Source organism: Pezoporus occidentalis, unplaced genomic scaffold, assembly GCF_034315485.1.
Source record: "Pezoporus occidentalis ecotype Australia unplaced genomic scaffold, CSIRO_AGI_Poc_V1 ctg82, whole genome shotgun sequence".
Taxonomy (NCBI): domain Eukaryota; kingdom Metazoa; phylum Chordata; class Aves; order Psittaciformes; family Psittacidae; genus Pezoporus; species Pezoporus occidentalis.
In genome coordinates, this window is record NW_026916181.1 from 754,442 (window position 1) to 762,896 (window position 8,455).

The 8,455-nt window shown below is 42.7% G+C and overlaps 1 long non-coding RNA gene across 1 annotated transcript; it reads left to right on the plus strand.

Annotated features, from left to right (window-relative positions):
• Positions 1–274: 274 nt before the first annotated feature.
• LOC134156144 (uncharacterized) lies at positions 275–6,644 on the plus strand. The gene is made up of 3 exons (XR_009961837.1): positions 275–760; positions 4,408–4,521; positions 6,083–6,644. It is a non-coding gene; the product is annotated as an uncharacterized LOC134156144 (long non-coding RNA).
• Positions 6,645–8,455: the final 1,811 nt, after the last annotated feature.

The window sequence follows — 8,455 nt, forward strand, 5'->3', positions numbered from 1 at the left end:
TGCTCCATCTGCAGCAGTGGAGGACCACCAAGGACAGACATGGATGAGCATCCAGGTAGGGAGGACATGGGTTGGGGGTTAAGACAGAGGGGAGAGGGTCTGTGTGCATGACATACAGGCATGTTTAGTGTGAGGGAAGGACTGAGCCAAGAAGATCAGTGGGATCTGTGGGAATTAAGGTATTACAGTTGAGTGAGGGTTAATGCTTCAAACAGATGATATTTTTTTTTTTTCTTATTTGTTTGATTGTTGGTTTGGTTTTGTTTTTTTTTTGTTTGTTTTGTGTTTTTTTTTATCCCCCCCCCCAATCATTTTTGGTTCCTGCAACCTGTTTCCCATTTTTCCTGGACTGTGGACCCATGTCCTGAGGGCTTGCTTTGGAGTTGACGAAAACCAAAGGGTGACTTTTGCTTTGACGCCAACAAGGACTGGATCAGACCTTTTGGGGTTTCTCTCTGCTGCCCACACCAAGCCCCTAAAATGGGATTTTCTGACTGCCTCAGCCTTTTTATTGTGCTGTGCCAGTGACAGAGATGAACATGGGTCATTTTTGTGTTCTCTTCTTCACCCGCAGGCGCATGCACACACCCCTTTGCCCCCTCATTATTAGTATGCATGCATCAAAGCCCACATACGACATCACAGTGATCTCAAGAGGAACACCCTGAGACTAGTGCATGCATAGCATTAGTCAGGCTGCTGCTTGCACTGTGCATGAAGAATTTAACATATTCCTGAAGAGTTTAAACCAGAATAACAAGTATGTTTGTTTAGATTTTCTACTAATTTGTATATTTATATTCTTCCACAGAGGGCGAGGGTGGGGAGCTGGGAGGGAACTAATGGTCTGGTTTTAAAGGGGGATCTGTTGAGGCCTTTTGAAATCCAAGCCCCCGTAAAAAAAAACGCCTTAAAATGCACTCGAAAGAGTAAAATAAACAAACAAACATAGTTCGCTGAAAACAGCTCAAAAGCAGGGGGAGATGAAATCACATCATCCCTGCTTCTGGTTTGTTATTGTAGGTTTTTTTTATAAGAAAGGGACACCCAGACTGGATAAGTGTTTAGAGGGGGACCTGGCAGGGGTTGTCTGTGTGTGACATATGTGTGGACCTATATATGTGTACACCATCTTACTGCCTTCTCCAATTTTTTTTTGATTTCCAATGAGATTTTGCACTTTCTTTCTCCTCCATGTGTCCCTTTTTGTAATCAGGAGCACAGGCCTCTACTTTGCCCATGTAGAACTTCTTGTTTCCATCCCATGCATGGACCAAACTCATTGAATCTGAACTGCACCTCCCTTTCACAGAGCTGTCATGCCCTCAGCACTACAGAAACAACTTTCTGGGGCTCCAGAAGCTCAGAAAAGTTTGGGAAGAGAGGTCTGTTTCACAGTCATCTGCAAGGATTGCCAAAGAGATTAGTCGTGTCAAATACTAGGAAAAAGAGAGGAGGTCTCCCAGGAAGCACTAAACAGTGCCTCTCTGATGAAAAACAGATAGGAGGGATTCAACTGATTGCTGAAGGAAAACCCTGTATTGTAACACTGTGTTATATGGGAAATTAATCTCGAATGATCTAATGGTCCCTTGTTGCCTTAGGAAAAAAAAGGTCTATGAATTTGTTCCATTTAGTTGTTCGTGCAAGAGGAATTGTGGAGGAAAATGAGCCAGGAGAAAGAAAGGATTGCTAAAGTATTTGTTTCCTGCAGAGTAAGCAGTTTTAAGAGAGTAGCTTGGAGGAAGTCCTAGCATGGACAAACCCCTTCACCCTCACAAACAGGAACTTCCAACAACTGCAAATTCTTGCTGGGTTTCACCTAAACAGTCATGCCCCCTCAAATCTAGAGGGAGTTCAAGGGAAGTTGCTGAGGCCCTTTAGATACCCATGGGCAGGTACTTCAGCGTAGCTGAGGGAAGATAAGCTGTACATTTGTACTCTGATCAGGACCTATGAGTAGTATCTGCCAGTGGATGTTGGGGCAAAAGCTTCAGGGTACACCCTTGGTTTTCATTTTAATGAAGATGGTCTTTTGGTACCAGCAGGTCTAGGCAGCACTTGAAAGAATGTGGAAATGCTCCCTGACTGCTATGGGTTTAATCAAGGACTCTCCCTGATGTTTGAGACCTCTCTAACCACAGCTCTGATTCAGTGGCAGCTCCACTTACAACCCAGACCTTTTTCTCCCAGTGTAAGGGCTTGGTTGATCCCATATCAAGCTGGCCAGATGCATTGAGGACTAAGAGAGGACATAGAGCTTGTCTTTATCTGAAGCAATGGTCTGTCTGTGAAATGGAAAAGATGCAAAGGACAGGTATTGAAGGAAATTTCAGAGAGGGCATGTCTGCAAAGTGCTTGCAGAAATCACAATATGCTGTTAAATGTCCCAAACTCCTCTGCTTTGCAGCAAAGCACGTGCTGAGCACAGCATGTGCTGAGCTGAACTGGGGCCAGTGCCTAAAACCACAAGACCTCTGTGGAAAGCTTATTAGCTCTTCCTGCCTCTGCTGATTTTTTAATTCCTCACAGCTGACTTCCAACTCCTGCTAGCATCTCCCCAGCCACAGTGCCCATCCCCAGTGAGTTTGAAGACAATGCTGCTCTTAAGGAGCAGGAGGCGTAATTACGGGATTAACAACTGACCTTGTCTCATGTGTTTTCATGTGCTTGTGTGTCTCCAAGGACAATATTTGTACTTTTTGTCCTGTTTAGAAAAACATGCTTGACCGTATTTTTGTGTGTGTGTGAAGTGGTACAGGTTTGGCCAAGAGAAAAACATGAAGCAGAGTGTCATTGAAGCTGTAAACAGGGGAGGAACAGATGTTTCTTCCCTTCTGCAGAGAACACGAGGCAAAAGAGAGGGAAAGAAAAGGGGAGAGAGCCAGGGCTGCCCAGGAGGGAAGAATGAAGTGTGATGTGATTCAGTTTGGAAGGAGCTGAAAAGATCTTGACTGCTTGAATTAGAATACAGCTTGATAGACCTTGAGTGTGCCTGTTTACTGTATGGAGCCCCTGGAAACACTCTGGGCAGGATAGAGACTTGGCAAATCTTGTTATGCAGAAAAAGGGAAAGAAAGCCAGGAAAGAATACTTTCCCAATAATGAAGATTCGTGGCCACTGGCTAACTTGACCTTTACAACCCAAGCAGTGTACCCACCGCCAATGGTCCATGCTTGGCTCTGTGTGAAGGCAGGTATGGGATGAAACGCCTGTGAACAGCCAGGCTGAAGGAGCAGCTGAGGCACCACTGGGAGGCCTTGTTTACATGTGCTTGTTGGCATTTTCCACTCTGCTGTAGACGATGAGCCATGAAGAAATATCACCATGGCTTCTGGACAGCCATGTAAGTGTGGTTGGAGTCCTTGTGCTGGGCCATAGCTCAGGCTTGGCGTGGTGAGATTGCCTGTGTGTTGTTTTTTTAATGATGGTGGGACATAAAAGACTGAGGTGGACCAGGTTCTGTCTGGTCCGAAGAAGTTTCGGGGCAATCTATGTAGTCTAGTCATTGCTGGACTGCATCTTTCTGTCAAACACAGGTCCCATAAGAAAGAAGTGTCTGGGGCTCCTGTGTCTCGTTCTCACTGTTTTGTGTGGTCAAGGAAGATGCCTTTGAAGTGGGAATGGTGCACAGAGTTGACAATATAAGATCTGGTAAAAAAAGAAGAGGGCTAAACTGAGGAAGACATCAGTTTTGATTAGCAAAACCAGTGCGGGGTGGTGATATAATTGCTGTGGTTTTTAATACAAAGATCAGTGAGAAAGAAAATTATTTAAGTCCAGGGACAATGACAAAACAAAGGCAAATGAAGATAAACAGATCAATTCAGGGGTGCAATTAGAAGGTCTCTAAAGTGTAGGAAATGGATGTTTTGGAACAGGTTCAGTGAAAAGCAACCAAGGACAGATTGCGGCCACTCATCGCATGGAGCTCAGTCAGTTTTGAAAAGGATGGTGGTACTTTTGCTTGTGACAGGAGGGATAGGACCTTGTTGGCTGGTTAGTCCTTCCTTACTGTTGGGAAACCAATATGTGGAGGAATGAAAAGTCCCCTTGACTAAGACAGGCAAAAAGCTAAAGAACTCAAGAACCCCAAGGCAAAAAGGCTCCAAAACCTGACTTAATTAAAAAAAGACATCCCTAAAACACAAGCAAAAATAGTTTGAATACCTCATTAGTATAAATAGAGAACAGAAAAGGCTAAATTTTCCCAGCTCATTCATCCCAGCTCATTCATCCCAGCAAGTCCAGCTGAAAGCAAGACTTATATTTCCCACTGAATGCAATTTCATCTTACCTTTTTGGTCAGTATTTCGCAGCTTGTCACTTCATTTTGCTCCTCCACCCAAAGCCCTGAGTGAAGTTGGTTGTGGATTATTGAACTAGTTGTATTTTTCTCCCTCCAGAGGTGGCTGCCTTTCAGTAGCAGGTCAGATGATAATGACATGACTGTAGAAATGCCAGTTTAATCCTCCAGGCCAGGATGGATGCCTTTCTCAGCAGGACACCTGGACAGACAGGTAGAACTCTCCAGGAGACAAACCAGAACATGAATGCTTTCCCTGTTTCCCATGCTTTCCATGTTTCCACCCTGAATTACTCTTTGGAGATATTTAGACAGCAGCCTCAGGGGAATTCATGAGACACCACTTTGTGTGGGTGCCACCACATCAAAACTGGGTTCCACCACAACCTGGGCTTTCTCCAGCAATGGATGGGTGAGGTTTAGTCATGGAAATGTGCTGTTTATACACCCATCACCTGGGCTTCTCTCCATGGGCCCAGGAAAGGCCTTTTTTGTCTTATGAGTGCCATGACTAAAGAACAACAAATTTTAGATCATTGGAAAGGTTAAAGGAGATATTGTAATGTCTCTCTAATGGTCTGGATGCTCAAATGTAGATATATGACTCAGCACGTTGATTTAATACTTACAAACAGATGGTTTAGCTATTACAGCTCATTGCAAGAGAGGACTTTATCTGGTAATCCAATAATGTTAATGATATAATTCTGATAATAAACAATGAGGCAAATTCAAGGAGGGCAAAGGCTAAACACAGCAGTCCAAACAGCCTCTGATTTTTTATGTACCATCTGATTTTTAATCATGCCATCGTACCCGTACTGGATTTTCAGCCCAATATAATTCTGTGCAACTTTACTAAAGTCAAGGTAACTTGGTCAATTTTTCCTGCTCTGAGTATCTAGTCTGAAGTGATTAATGTTGTTTAACTCATTTTAACCATGTGAATTATGAAAGCTGTGATACCAGTAAAAGGCTAGGTCTGCCTCACATCTAATCAAGTAATTGTATGTAATTGCAGAGAATCAGAACACTTGGATCTAGAAAACGTAGCAGCAAAACAACTTGCATTTAAAAAAAGGCTCCCAATTAAATGAGTGGTGAATGCAAGTGTGGTTTTCTTTTTTTAATTTTTGTGGGGCTAATTGCAAGAAAAGAGCTCGTTCTTAAATGAGGCTGTTTTGTATATTAAGGATCGCTTTTAATTACTCTGAAAGTCTCCATTCCCATCACAAAAGACATCTGCATGTGCTTTCTTTTCTAGAACAGATATGGCATGCTACATCTGTGAATTTTCTTAGTCCACATTCGCAGGCAAACATAAACAAACTGAATTAGAAAGAAGCACTCTCATTTCAAAACAATGCTATGAATACACAAAATACAGCTATCACAATGAGGGCAGTGCTGGAAACTAGAGATTACTGTGGAAACGGACACGTATTTTGAACACATTTTCCTCTCATACTCTGAAGCCCTCAAGGAGAGAAGACACTGGTTGCTTTTCACTTTACAGTATCTGAGATGCAGTTGCCTGAGGTTGGACACAACACCCTCAGGGAAAAGCTTCATCAACTTGCCTCCACTAGATTTTACATCAAATAGGTTCCCTTCAATTTACAAGGTACATTTTTATCCTGAAAATACAACTGGCATATCATAAAATTACATGGTGATTTTTTATTTTTTATTTTTTTTGGCAGTGGTGGGGTTTTTTCAGTGTTGTTTGTTTGTTTGGTTGGTTGGGGTTTTTTTCTGTTTTTTTTTAAGAACAGCATGTCCAGCATGTAGTTGTACTGTTACAGCTGAAAGCTTCTTGAATAGTGATGCTCCACCAAATCTGAAGTGACGTTACTGATGTAATTTATGGCAGAGACACAGAGCTTCTGGAGGAGGAAGCTCTGAAGTTTCAGGGGACTACTGACCCATAAAGCTCTCTCCTGGGTTACTACACCTGGAGGAGTTTAGCAAGGATGTCACTTGAACCTGCAGACAAAGCATCTCAGGTCACATTGGTATCTTTGTTTTAGTCATCAGATGAGCTTATATTAAGGTGTCAGGTTGAAAATAGATTGTTTCCTCTCTAACAAATTGATTTCTGCACCTGCCTTTCTTCCAAGCTCCCTTGCACATATTTACGAATGCAGACTTTCGCGTTTTTCTTTTTTTTCAAATTTCCATTCAGAGCCATATTTTATAGGCTAATTCTCATGTCCTCAGCTGGTTGTGTCTCACTTCACCCCAAAAGCTGATGCTTTCCTGCTCACTCCTGGCTGGATGAATAAACTCACTTAGTCTCAAGGATCAAGAGCATTTAATGGTCATCGTCACTCAGTCAATGGCTAGTCCCTTGTGGCTCCCTCCTTCTGATCATGGTGCTGTCATCCATGGTGCTTTACTGTTCTGAGAATGGTCTCCACAGCCCCATCGATCACCTTTGTTCCTTTGACAAAACCACACTTTCTTTCTTCAGCTATCCAAGAATCAATTCAGTCTGTTCCACTCAATTATTTCTGTTAGGGTTAAGGAACTGGTGGGACAGCAGTGTTTTTGCTAGCCAGGTAACCTGGGACTTTGGGATGCCCCTTCCTCTATCCTTGCTTCTTACCACTTCTCTTTCTACCACCCCAGCTAGCCTTCCATGTCCATGAGCTGGAGATCCTGAAAGGAGGGGCATTTACTCCCAGTTGTCCTGGATGCTGTCTGCATAGCACAAAACACGTCTTGACTTTTTCAGATGAGCCTGACTCTACTGGGCAAGACGGGACACACTGCTTGTTGACGCTAGCGGAAAGGCTCTCCCCAAGGGCAATTTATGGATTGTTGCCAGATGAGAGAGAAACCCACTAGATGAACACCCTGGAACTCAGCAGAGATTCCATCTCTAGCTCTGCAAGATGTCATTTTCTAGCCATTAATCGGGTAATGATGTGTCCTGGTACACACGGACACGCTCCAGCACCACAGCTTCCTCCTGAGATGAAGTCAGCTAGTTTATTTTCCACACCAGCAGAACACCTTGTCCTGAGTGAATTTCAGTGTGGCTGCAGAATTATTTTATTTTTTAGTGTTAAACTGATTTGAAATAAAGGCTGACATTTCTCTTGAATAACCTGAGATGTGGGATACCTGCTTAAAGGAAAAGGCTTGGTTGACTTGTGCTGGTAGGAAGCTCAGATAATAAGGGCTCTTTTAGAGACATGGCAGCTTTTTGAAAACTGGCAGGATTTTTTGGGTGAGATATGGTGTTTCACAGTGTATAGCAACATAAAACAATAGCGCCAAACAGGAAGTGAGAGCAACTAATATAACTTCCTCACCTTTGAGGTACTATTAGGATATTATTAACATAGTTAGAATAAAGACAGGACAGTGAAGTTTGCCACAGAATGAAAAAGATGTAATAGTAAATTTAATAGCTAGAAACTCTGTTTTAAAACTACACCAAAATAAAAAAAAAAAAAAATCCATTCACCTTCTTATCTTTTTTCCCCATGATTAATCCAGGGGCAATTTAAAGGGATTATAATCACTGGATTAGTAACACTATGCTTCCTAAAGTGGAACTCATAAATCCAAGTGGTTTCTTATAGCATTATCAAAGCAGAGGAAATTCCTGAGATTTGCAAGTGAAAATTGCAAATTCAGTGAGGAGATGAACCTGCAGGTGAAACTGCAAATGGTCGCCACATGCTTCCCTCTGTCTCTATGCTCTCACCCCTCTGTGGGTGGACACTGGGTTGCAGGAAGACTGCAGAATGCTACCAGCCAGCCCATATTTTGTGCATCTGAAAGGCTTCTAAAGGCTCTGGGGAAATGCAGGAAACTTGCCTCTATGTGGTTTCTTCTTACGCGGGGAGTTCTGGGCAGGTTATATGTCCTACATGCAAATGGAGCAGAATCGAAATCTGCAGCAAATAGGCTTGGAATCTCAGTATTCAGCTTTTCCTTCCACAGAAGCTCTTAGCTTGGTGCGTGCTTTTGTTGCTATAATTACTCAGTGAGTACATTAGACCCCTGCTTTTCATTTTTATTAATTTTCTTTTGTTTTGATGCTCTTTTTCACTGAGAAAGGCATTCATTTCTGTCTGCTGATCTTCCATCTAATGACTCATACTTGTCACTTGGGGTGCTTCTTGCTGGGGGTG